Below are 16,391 nucleotides of genomic sequence, written 5' to 3'. Positions count from 1 at the left end.
AACCCAGCATGGGGATCTGTCCTCCTTGAATCCTCCAAAGCAAGGATTTTATCTAGTGGAAGCACTAAGGCTGCTTAGTGTTGATACTTGTTCCTGGTCATCTTTTTTAGCTTGACTGTTTCCACCTGTTCATCATTCCCATTTCTCACACTACTGAGGAGAGGGGCATGGAAGCTGTTAGGCTCTGCTCCCCATGGGGTCATACATCACTGTAGCATCTGAGTGCCTTCCTGTAGAGCTTAAAACAACCAACATCTGCTGTGTGTGGTTCTCCCTCTCATCCTACTCCCAAAGGAGAATTGGGTATGCATTGTAGTGTTTTGTTTTGGCAGGACTTTGTTTTCATTGTTTTAAATCTACATGCTGCCATATGTTTGGAAGTAAGAAAAAAAAGGCAACACCTTTCTTGTGAGGGAGAAGATGGTGGGGTTTGTGATGGTCATTTGTTTCTGAAGGAGTTAATGCCAAGGTTTCAGTCTGGCTTCCCAGAAGGTGCAGCTTCCTGCTGGCTGCTAGAAAGGGGCAAACTTCACAGAGTGTCACAGGGAGATAAAGATGATCACATCCTTTCTGTGTGTAAATCTGGTTCAAGACCAGCTTTGAGCACTTGCCTACCTATCACAACATTTTAAAAGAACCTGTTGCTATATTATATTACATGCTACAATAATACATAGCAACACCTACTCCATCTATCACTGGCTTTTTTGATTTTCTTTTCTGATTAATGTCATGTCACCTAGAGGTTATCTCCAAACAGGGAAGCCAAGAAGAGAGGTTATCAATGTAAGTTTTGAAGTACGTAAGTGGGTAAATGCACTGTTAGTGTGGAAGGATTTAAAGGATTTTGCATGCCTTCAGTTTGGATCAGGAAAGAAGTACACAAAGGAAGCACATGCCGCTTTTTCAGCCTTGTGTCTTTGTCTTTCTTTGGGTTGGACAAAACAGTACTTCTACATTTCAGTTCTGTAGATGACTAAAAGCACGTGTAATAGCAAGCCCACTTAAGGGTCATTTTCAAGCAAGACAGGGAAACAGAAGGCTATGAAAGAAGATGGATATATGGCATAACTGCAGTGTAAGGATCTAATTTAGATCATCAGCAGAAAAAATAGCACTAACACATTAGTTGGATAAGTCTTCAGTGGATAAAAATGAGAGGGCAGGACTTTTCATCCTGCATTAGGAGATTGTCATTTGCACTTTCCTGAAGCCAAGCAATGTTTGGAATTTCCTGCTTCTCATCCTACTGGAAGGGCTCATCTCACTGGGGAAGACTGACTCCCAAATGCTCATTACCCAGAGTTAACTTTTATAGAATGCTGGTATTGGAAAGGTTTAATATTGAAGATACTCTTCTGCATAAAGGACACTTCAGAACACAGGTTCAGATGACGGGGATTTCTCCAGTCTTGCACATACACACACACACACAGACACACACACACACACAGAGAATTATGGCTGCAACCTCACTCCAACTATAAAGTCTAGATTAGCTAGGGATCATTTGAGAGAAATGTAGCAGTACCTATTATTTTTCCTTTTACAAGAGATTTAAGATAGAATATTTACCATGATCATACAATTTTTCTATCAGTTTGAAAAACAAAATTTTCATCTTGCAAAAAGTTTTAGCGTTTGACATTTCTCCCCAGGCAGGACAAAAAGCCCAAATAATGCAATTTATCTTTCCAGGGATTTTTTAAAAATCAATTTAAAATGGCAAAAATTTTAACTTCTATGTTATGAAATGGGTCATCTTAAATTTTCAGGAATAAAATGTTTAGTGTTGTGGAGAAGGAGGGATGTGGTGATCTTGCTCCTTCACTCCACTCTAAATGGCCACAACTGGGAACTGACATTTTTGACTCACTTATCTCTATCTATCCTATGGATCCCTCTTCCCAGCCAGAATTAGAACCTGACTGGGTATGACAGTCTCATGGTGTGGCTGTTCCCAAGATGCTTCACACCAATGAAAAATCTCATTCCAAATACAAAATATATATGCCAGCCATCCTCTGTTGAGCATTTTGCTAAAAGGTCTGTTTTCCCTATGAACTTTTTCAGATTTCATGAACAACAGGAAAATACTTAATTGGACACTTTTGTGATCAAAACTAGTTATTTTATTACAACTTGCTTTTTGAATCCTTTGAGTGGAGCTATCAAGGTAGAATAATAGGTAAGAACACTAGTATCAAGCTAGAGTCTCAGTGTGATGTGTAAACAAGGAAGGACTTTAAAAAACATTTGAGATTAATCTTTCTTCACAGCCTCAAGTTTTAAGAGTACTATTTATAAGCAACTTTTTTCATCATTCTTTTCATAGTAAAGTTGATTTTAAAAATTATTTTACACCTGGGTATCAAGAAGCATGCTGAAATATTTTTCTGTAAAACTCTTAATAAGGTAGAGACCTCATTGGTAATCTGTACAAGGCCTATCATGATGGATAGAATGACCAAGTCAAAGGGCAAGGGGGTCATCACTGTAACAAAACAATAACAGTAAATTAATTTAAAAAAATTTTGGAGATCATCAAGCAATCAAAAATCAGTTGCATACTATGAATAAAATTCAGACCCTCTTTGAGTGAAACCTCATTCTTATTTCACCAGCATAACCCCAATGAAAGCAGTGAGCTTGCATTACTGTATCAAAGAGCAGAATAACATAGAGACATGCCATATTGTAAAAATTTTTTACATCTTTCTTTGAAATATTGACATGGGTCATTGTCTCAGACACCAGTCTGTCCTGAGACAGTAAATTCTGGATCTTTAAAATAGATAGGATCTAATTAAAACTAGAATATGACCTATGGGGAAAGATCTCTCCCCACTTAAATCACATTGTTTTCACTGTTGTACTGGTGTAAATGGTATTTTTATGTATGTGTCCAGAAGAGAACTCAACTGCAATATTTCTTTTCTACTGCTGAAATATTAGCATTAAAAAGGCAGTATTTTACAAAAGTCATATAAACATAGTGCCTCCAACACAATCAATTTTGTTGGAATTATTTTACACCATCCTTCATCCTTGAAATTATATCCCTTCCTTTGTGGAATGTTTTAAAACTTAAGAAAGTTATTTCAAGTAAGATTCAACAGTATATTAACTGGTAAAAATCAAAGTACTCCTTTTTCTCCCCAAGCCCAGAAGAATTAATTTTGTTGCCACTAAAGAAGAACAGACACCCAGCGTTTGAACAGGAACTGACCTAATATTTCTGAAAACCCTGCATGCAATTAGCTTCTTGTAAGAGCCATCTTTCAAGCAGTCTTTTTCTGCCTCTGAACTCCAAAAGCGGCTCATCTGATCCAGCAAAATTAGGATATTAATAGAGAACCATTTATCAAGCTCGATGGGTTTGTTAGAGGCACACTTGCCTAGTTAACCAACACTGTCATGGTATCTTCTAAAGCAGAAGATATTGTTAAGGCCCTCCTTATTATTTCTACTCTAGGTTTTTTACCCTGCTGTCTCTTCAGCAGTGGGCCGGAAGCAGTGCTGCCCTAGGAGATGGTGCTCTGACAGTAGAGGGTCTCCTCAGAAAGGGAGCCCTTCTTGACTATGGGGTGGTGTGACAGCCTCATCCCAAGATGTCGAGATGTCCAAAGGGATGCCTGTTATATCAAGGTTTACACCTGCCCTCAGCTTTGCACACGTGGCATCAGTGGTGAGTGTCCAAAGCAAGGAAGGCTGCTGCCCTCCTGACCCCTGGATTGCAGCCCATATCTCAGAAACTCTGGCCTAGTTTGAAAAGAGGAAAACAGATGATGAATTGGAACAGCAAATTCATGGTACAGGGTTGGGAAGTAGGGGGCTGACTCCAGCGTTTAGCTTCTCTCACACCTTCTTCCTATATGGCCCACACTGTTCTCTGGGCTTGTTCTACTTTCACTCTGCCTTGTGTTTTTAGTCCATTAGTCAGAATGTGTTCAGCAAAATTTTGGTTTTCTGGATGCATTCTCCTTCAAGTAAAAACAGCAATTTTTTTTTTTTTTTTTTTTACCGGAAACATATGAACTTCAACATTTTCCAGAAAAAGGTTCCAGATCAAGGCTCTTCCTTGTGACTTTGAGAGACATAAAAGAAAATCTTGACCTCTTAATTCCTAAATGTGATCACTCTGACAGCTCTTTTGTTTGAGAATTTTCTAAAGGCTTTGGTTTTCTTCTAAAACATGATGATTTTGAAATGGTGCTTCAGTTTCAGAAACCTAAACCCAGTGCATTTCTTCAAGCATTCAAATCCACTGTGGGGACAAAAGCTGTTCTATCAGGAGAATAGGAACTAAACTCAAACATTTCTCTTATCTAGACATATAATCCCATTAGATTCTGAACCTTTGGCTTTGCCAATAGGGTGTCTAACAGTAACAGCAGTTGTGCTAAGGCTGGATACTTTTCCCACTCCATCTCTGCCTCCTTTTTCATTCAGATTCACTTGGCTGTGCCTGCAGCTCTCATCTATTGGTACCAGTTCTGCCCAAGTTTCAGATAAAGCAGCACCATTCTTTGCAGTCCTTTTCCTTAAACATTTAATGTCACATCTGTGATTTTTCTAGTTCCATTTTTTTGAGACAGGAATATTGAGGTTATCTCAATGATGTTGACAATACCCCACACATGGCAGAGGACAAGAGGATAAAACACTGTGAACACTGCCTCTTCCCCCTTTCCCTTTTTACTTCCTGTAAACATTACTGGAGAAGATTGTACTGCAAAGTCATAAATAAAGTATACTTGTCAGAAGCTATGATCTTAAAATATTCTAACGCTTTGTTTGTGTTCTCTCCATAAATTGTTTATTGGTCAATATGGACAGAATTTGCAAACGTAGCCTCCTTTGAAATTTGCTGATATTATCTCCATTCTAAATACTTTCATGTAATATTAAGCTTTCAAAAAAACCCACTTTCTACCCTTTTTTCATTGATGAGAAATTTTCTAATGCTGAACATTCAATTATGCATCATTATTTTACCCTGTGTTTCTCATCCTTAAGGAGATGGTTAGCACAAAAGGAAAACTGTATGACTGTTACTAAACTTATGTTGGAGGTAGGGTTGCACAGTGGGGGTATGCTTTTTGACTGGTCTTAATCTGTACAGCAAAGCAAATCAGATAAGAAAAATTTAAGTATAAAATACATCTCTTAATTTGTATTCTACCTCACTACATCACGTAAATATTCTTCAGCTAACAGACTGATGTGAAATGGTACCCTGATGAGTAAATTATCACAGAAAGAAGTTCATCAAAGCAATGATTTCAGACGTGTCTGAATAGCCCATGAGCATACAGAACGGAAGACATCTCTTTAGCCAGAGAAGACACCAATCTTTAACAAAGAAAACAGACTTTCTTCTAACTCTCCTGGAACCTGGTAGTGCAGAGGGTCTCCCAATAAAACAATTAGCCTCCATAGGATGATATTTTAAATCAGAAGTTAGGTGGTTCAGTCTCCTCTAGATTGTTCCTAAAGAGGCCAAAGAAAGACCAATAGACAGAAAAATGCCTTTAAATGTAGGTAGTGGTTGATAGATCGGGTATTTACAGCCAGTAAGTCAAATATGTTATGACATTTGGTAATTGCCTCTTTAATAAATAACTTGTTAAGTTCCTGGAGAAAAGAAGGTAATTCATCTCAGAATAAAAACAGTTTTGGTCCACCAACTCTTTAAGGACAATTTGGTAGGTAACTGTAACTACATAGGGAATTTAGATGTTCAGTGGTCATTAAAAATAATGGGAACTTAAGTGTCCAGATCCTATAGTAGTTTCAAAACTCTTATCCATTTACTGCTGGGACAATTACTTTCTGCCCACTGCAGAGGTATTAACACTGAAACACTCAGAAACAAGAAAGAGAACAAATTGCATAAAACCCCAATGTCAAATGGTTATCTATGAGCATTTTACTGATGTTTTACTAAATTGACATATGAAGAAGAAAACAGAACACGTTATAATTTATTTTTGATACTATAATTATTGATGTTTCAACAAAACAAGGGCTTCATAGTCAAAGGGTTGATTTGCAATAGGATTAAAGTGGCAACAGATTTTAGTCAGAATGCATTTTTTGAGGCTAGGAATTTGTGGTAAAAAATTAACACCTACATGCCACACATCATTATATATGTTTGTTATGCATAAACGCTTATACAGCCCAGTAAGGGATTACAGAGGTGATGTAATGAAGCACTTTCTCCCAAAGGTGAGAAACAAATGAATGAGATGGAGATAGCTAATAGTAGTAGGGAAAAGTTATTACCTATACTCGGTATCACTACTGTTAGCCATGGTTGATTCATTGCCTCACTAATAGTCACATATTTAGCAGGTTGTAACACAAATTAGTCTTTAATGGGAGCTCCTTTCATTGCCCAGCAGGATAGCAAGCAAGAAGGCACTTAAAGAGCTACAATGGGCCAAACAGACAAGGGAAATAGAGAAGTAGAAGCTGACAGCTCATTGTTGACCTGTTTTTTTTTTTCCTTTTTCTTTTTTTTTTGGCCATTATCTCTCATTTGAATCCAGCATCCAGTTTCTTCATCCTGCACTTCATGCTGAGTTGTACCATGGACAACAGTCAGCACTGACCCACTTAGTAGAGTGGATCCTCAACCACGGCATGGTTTACAGAGTGCCCTTAGTGGTGGAGCTGAACTCACCTTAACAAGGATTTAGCCTTTTCCAAGACTATACTACACAAAAAAGGTTTAGCCATGATTCAGTCCAACATTTTTGTACAATAGTTCCATTTGGTATATAGCCCTAATATCTACAACACATTGCTGATAGACGCCTTCCTCTTGGCATATTGATGAGCTATAACCTGAAACCACATGCAAATCTAGGAATCTGATTTTTTTTTTTTACAACCCCCCTCCAACGTCCTCTACTCATCCCAGAGACTTACTGTGGTATCCAGATGCTATTATTCCAATCTCTATCTGTTACCACAGACTCCTGTGCTTTTTGCCATGCTCATTTACAACCCTGTGGAAAGGTATATTTGACTTCTTTTCGTATTAGTCTGTTTCCAAGACAGAGCCAAATTCTACACTTGCTACCAATCAGAGCTGTCTTTTTTTGTCTCTGTTATTTTATGAAGACATTTGTCATTTCTTTCTGTCTGCTTCACTATATAAATCCTCTGGTTTCTTGCCCTCCTGCAGCTTCTTCCTCTGTTCAGTCTCGGCAAGGTTTTGTTGCTATTATCATCATTTTCTCTCAGCATGCTCTCTGTCCTCTTGAAGGCTGCTTTGACAGATCCTCTCCTGTCATCTGCTTGAAAGTTGATTTCAGCTCTTCCTTACAGCACTGTGCCTATGTGCCTCCTCCGTTGCAAATGTTTAGTGTGGAGCTTGTTCCACCAGATCAGCTTCTTGTGGCTCTTTCTCCTGAGGAGGGTCACCAGAATGTACAAGGCTGTGGGCCACAGTGCTAGTCTGATAATATCAATAGTTGACTGCTACCTTTCCAGTAGGCCTGGTAGCTCTTCCCCTTGTCATTACCAAGGACATGCACTAGTCATTTGACAGGAGCTCCACTGGGTGTCCAGAAAAGATGTTTAGCCTTGCTATTAGAATAAATTAACCAGCTTGTGCTCGCTCCTTGCAGTAGAGAGATGATCATGAGGAGCAGGCACTCCTAATTGTTTGCATGGTGACTGTACATTTCCATATCACTTTCTGAAGGAGACAGTGCAGTGGCTCACTCAGGGTATAAGACACTAGTTGGCTGATGCATGCAGCCCTCTTCTGACACTGAAAGAAACTGAGTGTCCAACTAAAATAGACACCACTGATACACAGTTCTCCCTTACCTCCCTTTCTGGGAAGGCATTTGTCTGCCCTTCACAAGTCCTTGATGAGGATTGCTGATTTCCTCCTCATTTCTCTACTCTTCTTTAAAAACACATTTTTGTTCTGAAACCTTTTTATATTATACCTACAGGTCAAGCAATACCTAATATTTACTTGAACAGTTAATGTCCTCCAGATTGTGCATGGATTGGAGGATGCTTGGGGCAAAACTTCAAATTTTATTTGAAGAGAAACACTTCTTTTCATTAAGGAAGCTCCCACTTCGAGAAGTAAGTCTCCTAATTCTCAGAGAGTATCATCAGAATTTCATCTGTTAAAGCACTTCTATCCTCTTCAAAAGTATCTTAAAATTAAAAAATAGACTAATTTCAGCAATGGGCTAAGCACACAGAAAGTACTCCATAATCTGGTGAAGTAGCTATATTATTCTTAAGAGACTTGCCAACTAGTGATCTACTACTGCTATTTTAATTTATGTAACATCATGACTGCAACTCTAAATTAAACTCATACAGGCAAAAAAATTTATAGTTAAGCCTTTGCCTCAATCCTTAACTTTCTTTGCTGTAACAAAGTGACATATTGCAAGGGCTCTTAGCAGTGTCTCACAATACCTAGGCACGTACAAAGGTTAATTACTCTATTGGGTTTGCATGACAAGGTTTTGGTGGGGGGGGGGGGGGACAGGGATGCTTTATGTGAGAAGCTGTCAGAAGCTTCCCCTATGTCTGAGAGAACCAATGCCAGGCAGCTCCATGATGGCCCCACGGCTGGCCAAGGCTGAGCCCATCGACAACGTTGGCAGCACCTCTGTGATAACATATTTAAGAACAGGAGAAAAAAACCCTGTGCAGCAGCAGCCAGAGAGGAGAGGGAGAATATGTGAGAGAAATAGCCCTGCTAACACCAAGATCAGCGAGGAAGGGGGGGGAGGAAGTGCTCCAAGCATCAGAGCAGAGATTCCCCCTAGCCCGTGGTGAAGACCGTGGTGAAAACAGGCTGTCCCCCTGCAGCCTGTGGAGATCCATGGTGGATCACAGATCCACCCACAACCCCTGGAAGACCCCATATCAAAGCAAGTGGATGCCTGAAGGAGGCTGTGACCTCAATAGGAAGCCCACCCTGGGGCAGATTCCTGTCAGAACCTACTGACTCATGGAGAGAGGAGCCCATGCTGAAGGCAGCCCATGGTGGCAGGACTTTTGGTGTGGCAGGGCATCCACAATGGAGCAGTTTGTGAAGAACTGCAGCCCACGTCAGAGAAGTTTGTGGAGGACTGTCTCCTGTGGGAGTGACTCCATGCTGGAGCAGGGGAAGAGTGTGAGGAGTCCTCCTCCTGAGGAGGGAGGAGAGACAGAGGCAATGTGTGATGAACTGACCAGAACCCCAGTTCCCCATCCCCCTGTGCCACTGGGAGGTAGAGAAATTGGAAGTGACGTTCAGTCTGGGGAGAAGGGCTGTGTAATAAACTAATTTTCCCAAGTCAGGTCTGTTGTGATGGTAATTGGTGAGCAATACCCCCTGTCTTTACCTTGACCTGTATTTTCATTGTATTTTCTCTTCCCTGTTCAGCTGAGGGGAGGGATAGAGTGGCTTTGATGGGCACCTGGGTCCAGCCAGGGTCAACACACCACAATTACAATTACTCATTTTTTACCTTTGATTTGCTAAAAGGAATCACGTAGAAGAATTAAGCCCTGGTGTGGTCTCAACTTGAAAACCTTTAGCACCTCTTGGGCTATGCTGTCAAGGGCTGCATAGTTCAGCAGGGCAAACCCTCCACTATTCAGTGAGTGCTTACTCCATTGGGTATCTACACAAAAGCATGAAGGGCATCAGTCCTTCTGAAAAAAGTATAATAATATACAGAAAGATCTTACTGAGAAATAAATTCACATGTTCTCCCCAGGGGCCCCATGGCACGCTAGCCAGCTCTATTCTTTCCCTCTTTGGTGAGGACATGGACGTAAACTAATGGCATGGGCCCACAAGAGCATCTCAATGCTGTCACTTCTAGAAAAACCAGGAGATGACACAAAGGCAAAAAGGAGAAAATCAAGAAGGAAATTGAGAAGGCAGTCCTGTAACCCAAACACTTCCATGTTTCTCTGACTCCAGCTTAAGCTTGGACTGGTTATGGTTTAGAGTATCAACGCTTGCATGCTCAGGCTTTTGAAGAGCTGTTACAAAAACCATCTCAGACAAACACTTTAAACATACAGAATACATTTGGTAGTAAACCTTGAATTTATTTCTTAGCATGTGAATTATACTTATGTTTTTCAAAGCAAAAGAAGTAATTTAAAAATTATTAGAACCGCCTGTAAATGCACGAAATGCTCTTTTCATCCATTCAGTCTTCCAATGAGGACCCCATTCAACTCTTTCATGACAGTTATGGTTTTTCAAGTCTGCAAAAATTCTTCAAATGGGGGTTCTATCTTTTGGAATGCCATCATGACACAGTTGGTAGTGTTGTAGCTGGTGAATTTTAAGTGTTTAGCTTGCAGATGAAATGTATGTAAGTATGTTAAAAATTCCTCTGAAAAAAGTAGGTCTTATACATGTGTTGCTGTCAGTTTTCATAGTTCTATGCTTTTTTTAATTACCCAAGGCATTCTGATTACAGAGCTACAAAGTAATCTATTTAAAGCTGGGTTTTACAGTGATCTAATGGGCACAAAAACCATATGGAATTAGAAAACATTTACTTCTCTTCCCCTTCGCCTTATATTGCCAAATATATTTAATCAAACTTGTTTTAAAAACAAATATTCCCAGGGTAAGGACTTTCATATCAACTTCTGGTTGTTTCTGTTGAGTTATAAACCTCTGGCAAATTTTTTCCTACTGAAATGTAAATGATGACATATCGTTAACTAGGAGCGTCGCACCACTAAAATACTAAGACGTGTCTTGCTTGCCTCAAACTTCCCTTTCTGTAAGTGCAATGCCTTAGAGGCAGCAGTGTTTAAACGGTACAAAGTACTCTACTAGCACCAGCCTGAATCTTTATTTAGGAGAACAAGCTCCACATTCTTCCCTGCTAACACAGTATATGGGCATGTTCGGCTACTCCATAAAACACGCTCATACACTATTACTGTCTAAACCAAGGTACAGTACTGACATGACAGATTCATGTTCCCAGCTGTGACATAAGGGCTCTTTGACAATACCACAGTGAAAGCCCTATTAAGAAAACATGTGCCGGACAGTGCATCTGATGTAGTTAAACGCTATAAAAGATTTTCCAGGTGTTAATGAGCTACATGAGTAGAATGAAAATGAGATGGACCCATGTGCTTGGAAATTCTCAAGAAGCAGGACTCAGGCTCTCAGAGAGATGGACAAACAGCGCTTTATAACCACCACCAGCCATGCTCTGCACCTGACCACACGAGGTGATGAGCAACCCTGACTATTCACTGGGGAAACTGTTCACTGAGGGTCGTTTTCATGGGAAAAGACAGACTTTCATGTCTTCTGCCGTTTACTACATCCTTTTTACTTTACTCTGTTTGTGAAAAAGCTCTAGCTATTTTCCTCTTTTTAAGCATTTTTTTATCCCAAAGAGAAGGACAACATTATGCCTGTTACTTCATTTCTTTTTCTTAGTTTTATGAGGGATTCATCTTGACCCAGTATAGATAAGAAACTGTCATTTAACTCATGTTAAAGTATCACTACTTAGAGTTTAAGATTTTAAAGGGCAGAAATACAATCTATTGTGTACTTTGAAACAGCACAGGTTGAAATTTTTCAAGGCAATGAGGTTTAAGGTATATTCCTTTAAGCTATGTATAAAATCTTATGTATGGACTGTCCTGAAAATTTCAACCACTGATACTTCAGAGTATGTCCATGTTATTTTGTACATCAGCTACCTACAGGAGAATTGTTTATTCATATAATCTGTTGACTTTACAGAATATTGTTTCATTTCTTTAGCATGTGTGAATTCTATGGTAACTGTCCTTGAGAAGATAAGTTTTGTTTTATCTACATGTGACATGTACAGTGAGGAAAGGCTGCAATGCAGATTTTCACATGTTATTGTGACCACAATCTCAGTCTTACTCCTGGCATGCAACTGTATCTAGGAAAAAAAAGATAATTTTGTCTCCATGCTAATTTCAGCCTGATTTTTCTTGAAGGGGAAGCTTCCAGTAATACAAGAACCAATGGAGTGTCTCTTCTCAGAAGTTAATTTAGAACCACCTATTTTATTTCCCACAGACAAGTCAGTACTATTTTATCTTTCATTTCCAATCTAATATCTCAAGTCATCTACCCACTCTTCCAGCATCCCAAGAGAGTTACTTAAATTAACTTGGAGAACTAAATTTTCTTAAAGGTGTAAGAAGAAGGAGGAGAGAATAAGCAAACCAGTCTAATAACACATTGACACAGATTCTTGAAATTCATGTCTTAAGGGTTAAAATTCCTCTGGCTTGCCAGGTGTTCTGTGCAAATGCTGCATTCATACAACGTAGTATCTGACCATTTAACCATATGTCAAACAATCTCTGCTATGACAACCAGATGTAGACATCGCCATGGAATGAAATTATCATTTTATTAATTACCCTTTAATTAGTTGATACAGCAGAGAACATGCAGTAATTTAGTCATAATTGGCCTGACTGAGACTCAATACTTAAAGGAATGGAATCTGTTTGTGAGACTACTTGTTATGAATAACAATTGTGTCTGTGACAATGCAATTTTATTATGAAGATGTACTATGCATTTCAAACAACTTTTAGATATAAGACAGTATCCAGGATTTAACTACAATTTGATGGAATATATTTGCCTTGAATAAAAGTGTATAATCCTCTGTGTATTTTGCAAAACATGTTATAACAATGCAAGAATGTCCTCTTACCTAACTTACTGTGATGACCAAAGTGTGTTTTCAATCCATTTTATTACCATTCAATCCATTTATTAGAAATGAGGAGCCACTTGCACTTCAGACTCCTCTCAAAATCTTTTTATTGCTCTTCAAATTATTTTACAGTTTAACATGGCATTTGTGCAAGGGGTACACTATGCAAATGTTTGGAAACATTCCCTGATAGAACATTGCAAGCAGAAACCTGAGCAGAGTATCTTACATGATCATTTGTCACTACACTTTTTGGATTTCTGTAAGAAGAGTAGAACATTCTTAGGTTTCTCAGAGTACACTGGTGCAAGTAAAGTTACCAATATCCCTCAATAGACTGTACCAGTAAGTAAATGTCTTGAAGACATTCTTTCAATACAGCTTGCTATTAAATCAGGAATACTCTTCACAGACAGAATACTGAGTATCACTGTAGTAGGGGAAAGCACATTCTACAGCTTAATAAAAATGCTTGTAAAGTGAATCTTACCGTTGGCCCTTTCATGCCCAGTTGTTAAGAGATGTTTTTACCACCACTTTTGACAAAATTCTGGAGCTATCATTCTGTCCTTGCTCTTCTAAACTCTAAGACCTCAGCAAAGACAGCAGTGTTTTATATTAGTTGTGGAATGTTAGAGGAACAACATGCTTCATGTTTTCTCCTCTTGTTTTTCCACAGAAATCTCAGAAAATGCAGGTCAAAACCTTCAACAAATGCAGCTTCAACAAAATATAACAAGTTGCTTTGCTTTTCAGAGTCAAATAAAACCTCCCCCCCTTTTTTTTCTGTGATGGGTAGCTCCTAGATTTCTGCATGTGCAGAGATAGAAATTATACTTAACTGAATTAATTTTAAAATCTTGCCCAATTCCAGTATGTTTATTTATATATTTACGATGAATGGGCAGGCTACATAGCTGTCTACCAGCCAAATAAGTCTTTAACATACCTATTCTAAAGTCAAGGAAGTTATACAAAGGATGAGACTTTTCCTTTACAATTTCACTATGAGCAATTTTTTTACTTTGCTTAAATGACTATGGACTGCTTTTAAAGTTTTTTTTTAATTTTATTTTTAAACATAACATCTTTCTATCCCTTTTGAGAGTTAATTCACAATAATTCTTCTTTAGCAAGAATGTATGTGTGTGTATACATATATATATATATGTATGGAAAAAACATGCTGTATAGGAAAGCAAAACATTTTTTGCCTAGGGTACCATCTTCCAGTTAACATCAGAAAGTCATATTCTATCACTTGTAAGTGCATCTTGCTCAACAACTTATCACCACCTCAGTACAAACACACACAGGTTGTAACTTCCTGCTGTGTCACAGGGAATAGCTAACACAGAATAACAAGAGATCATTTCATTAGATTGCCACAAGAGTCACCGCTGCAAGAAACTTGAGTGGAACGAGAACACAATCACAGTGTTAAGAACTCAAAACAGTTTACCATTAAAGCCTTGTGTGCCTGCTTGAGAAATGTCTTAGAGCAGCACAAAAGCTGGCACCATTAGCTTTCATCCCTGCTGAGCTGGCAATAAAGTGCACACATAAGTAAAATGCATTAATTGGTATTAGTCAATCTAGTTAAGATGTTCATTCTCCAGGCATCTTCAGATTTCATTTCCATAAAATAGGATTTCTTTAAGTCTCATAACTTGATTTGGTCCAGCCCAAAATGATGTTGACACAGTGGCAGCAAAAGCACAGTTACACCCCAGCTTTACAAAGGTGTTGTCTATCTAAATATACCGGGACCCACGTGCTCCCAGTCTCACACACACACACACACACACACACAAAAGCAACCCACATTAAAAAAAACCCCAAAAACCTGCAGAATAGGAAAAAGTGATACATTTTCCGATCATTTTCCTATTGCTATTCTTCCTCCCTTTCCCCCGTATTTTTCCTACTGTGCACGACTGATTACTGCACTTTAAGATCAGAATGAACAATTAACTGCCTAATTATTCCAGTCACACCATGCCACAATGAAATCTTTATTCAGTGTTTACAGCAATCTTTGGCAGAGACTGTCTTGCTGTTTTTAAACCAAGAAGAACTGCTCCCTTTGGCTCCCTTCAGCATCAGCTGCCTGGGTTTCAGAGCTGGATGCCAATAATCAGCCTCCTCTTTTTCTTCCAAAGTAGCTATTTTTTTTTAAGGGTGAAAAGACCTATTCTCATCAACTCCCCATATATTCTGCCTGATTTATGTCCCAGCCACTGGGTCTCTTCCTTCCGTATCTTTTAACATGTACCATTTACCCCGCACCCCTCCGCGCCGCTCCCGCAGCGCCCGCCGAGCCCCGGAGCCCCCGGACACCCCCCAGAGTGGGTGTGGGGGGGGCGCTTCTTCCTCGGGAACCACGGTGAGGGGGCGGGGGGGATAGTTTCTGTCTCCTGCTGCATAGCATCCACACATGCCCATAGGGTTTTCTCGTTCTGCAGAAATCCCCGAGGCTGCTCCCCGGCTTCTCCGCCCCAGGAAACTTGGAGGGAGCTGCTCCGTGCCCCCGGCGTCTCCTTCTGCCCCCTCTCTGTCTCTCCGACCTGCTCCCGGTTCCCGACGGGCAGCCGCGCCGCCGGGACGCTCCGTGCCCTTCTCTGCCCGGCCCTGCCCGGCTCTGCTCGGCTCTGCCCGCCTGGCAGTGCACCTGCAGACAGCGGGGGAAGACTGTCCCAGGCAAACTCCAGAGCGACCCGGTGTGGGCTCGCTCCGTTCCCTACCGCCTCCTCCTCGCCCTCTGACTGTGGTTGGACAGCTAGGGAGTCGGGGAAAGGAGAAAAAAATAATAAAAGGAACAACTAAAATTAAAAAAAAAAATCCAAAACCCTCAGAAGAAAAAGAAGAAAAAGTAAAGGAGAAGAAATAAATAAATAAATAAATAAATAAATAGATAAAAGGAATGGGGAAAAAGAAGAAAGAAATAAAAGAAACAAAAATAAAGAGACAAGAAAAAGGGGAGGGGAAAGAGAGGAAAATGAAAAAAAAACAAAACAAAACAAAACAAAACCAAAAAAACAGAAGGAAAAGTCCGCGAGGGAGAGGTCCGGTTACCTTGCAGCGTGGAGGAGCTCCCGGCTGCCTTCCTGGCGACGGGACTTCCCTCCTCCGCCGGGTGCGCTCCTCACATCACCGCGCCCCCTGTTCCGCTGCCGCGGAGGGAGCTACCGCTCGCTCCTGCCTCTGGCTGCGGAGGGAGGCTGGGCTGGGGGGGCTGCGCGGGGCTGCGCGGTAGAGGAGGAGGAGAAGGAGGAGGAGGAGGGAGCCTCGAGGCCACTCCGCTCCCCGGAGCTGCCCTCGCTGGCAGTGGCCACCTCTGCCCCTGGCTCGGCTGCCCGTGGATATCGCGGCAGGTCCGACGCTACTGCGGGGACTTGCGAGAGGCGATTGGTGCCGGGGAGCTGCGCCCTCCTGCGCCGCCCCCCCTCCCGCCCTCCTTCCCGGGGAACCCCCCTCCCCAGCTGTTGCCCCCGGGGTCCCACGCAGCTCCCCGGCTGTGGAAGAGCAGCCCCGTGTCTCCCTTCTGCGGGGCTGGTTACATCTGGGGAGGATCATCAGACGGGCTGCCAGAGAATGGGCTGCTGAGGTAGACCAAAAGTCACACCAGAGGGACCAAGCATTCCTTTA

General features: G+C 40.7%; 1 protein-coding gene across 1 annotated transcript in view; it reads right to left on the bottom strand.

Moving 5' to 3' along the window:
* CDH20 (cadherin 20) overlaps positions 1–16,114 on the bottom strand; it is a 122,454-nt gene extending 106,340 nt beyond the window's left edge. The window contains exon 1 of the mRNA XM_032699678.1: positions 15,819–16,114. The gene's annotated coding sequence lies outside the window, so the exon portion shown is untranslated. The remainder of the gene's footprint in view (positions 1–15,818) is intronic.
* Positions 16,115–16,391: the final 277 nt, after the last annotated feature.

This window comes from Chiroxiphia lanceolata, chromosome 1 (assembly GCF_009829145.1).
Source record: "Chiroxiphia lanceolata isolate bChiLan1 chromosome 1, bChiLan1.pri, whole genome shotgun sequence".
NCBI lineage: Eukaryota > Metazoa > Chordata > Aves > Passeriformes > Pipridae > Chiroxiphia > Chiroxiphia lanceolata.
Note: the sequence above shows the minus strand (reverse complement) of the source record. Positions and strands in the feature narration are given on the sequence as shown.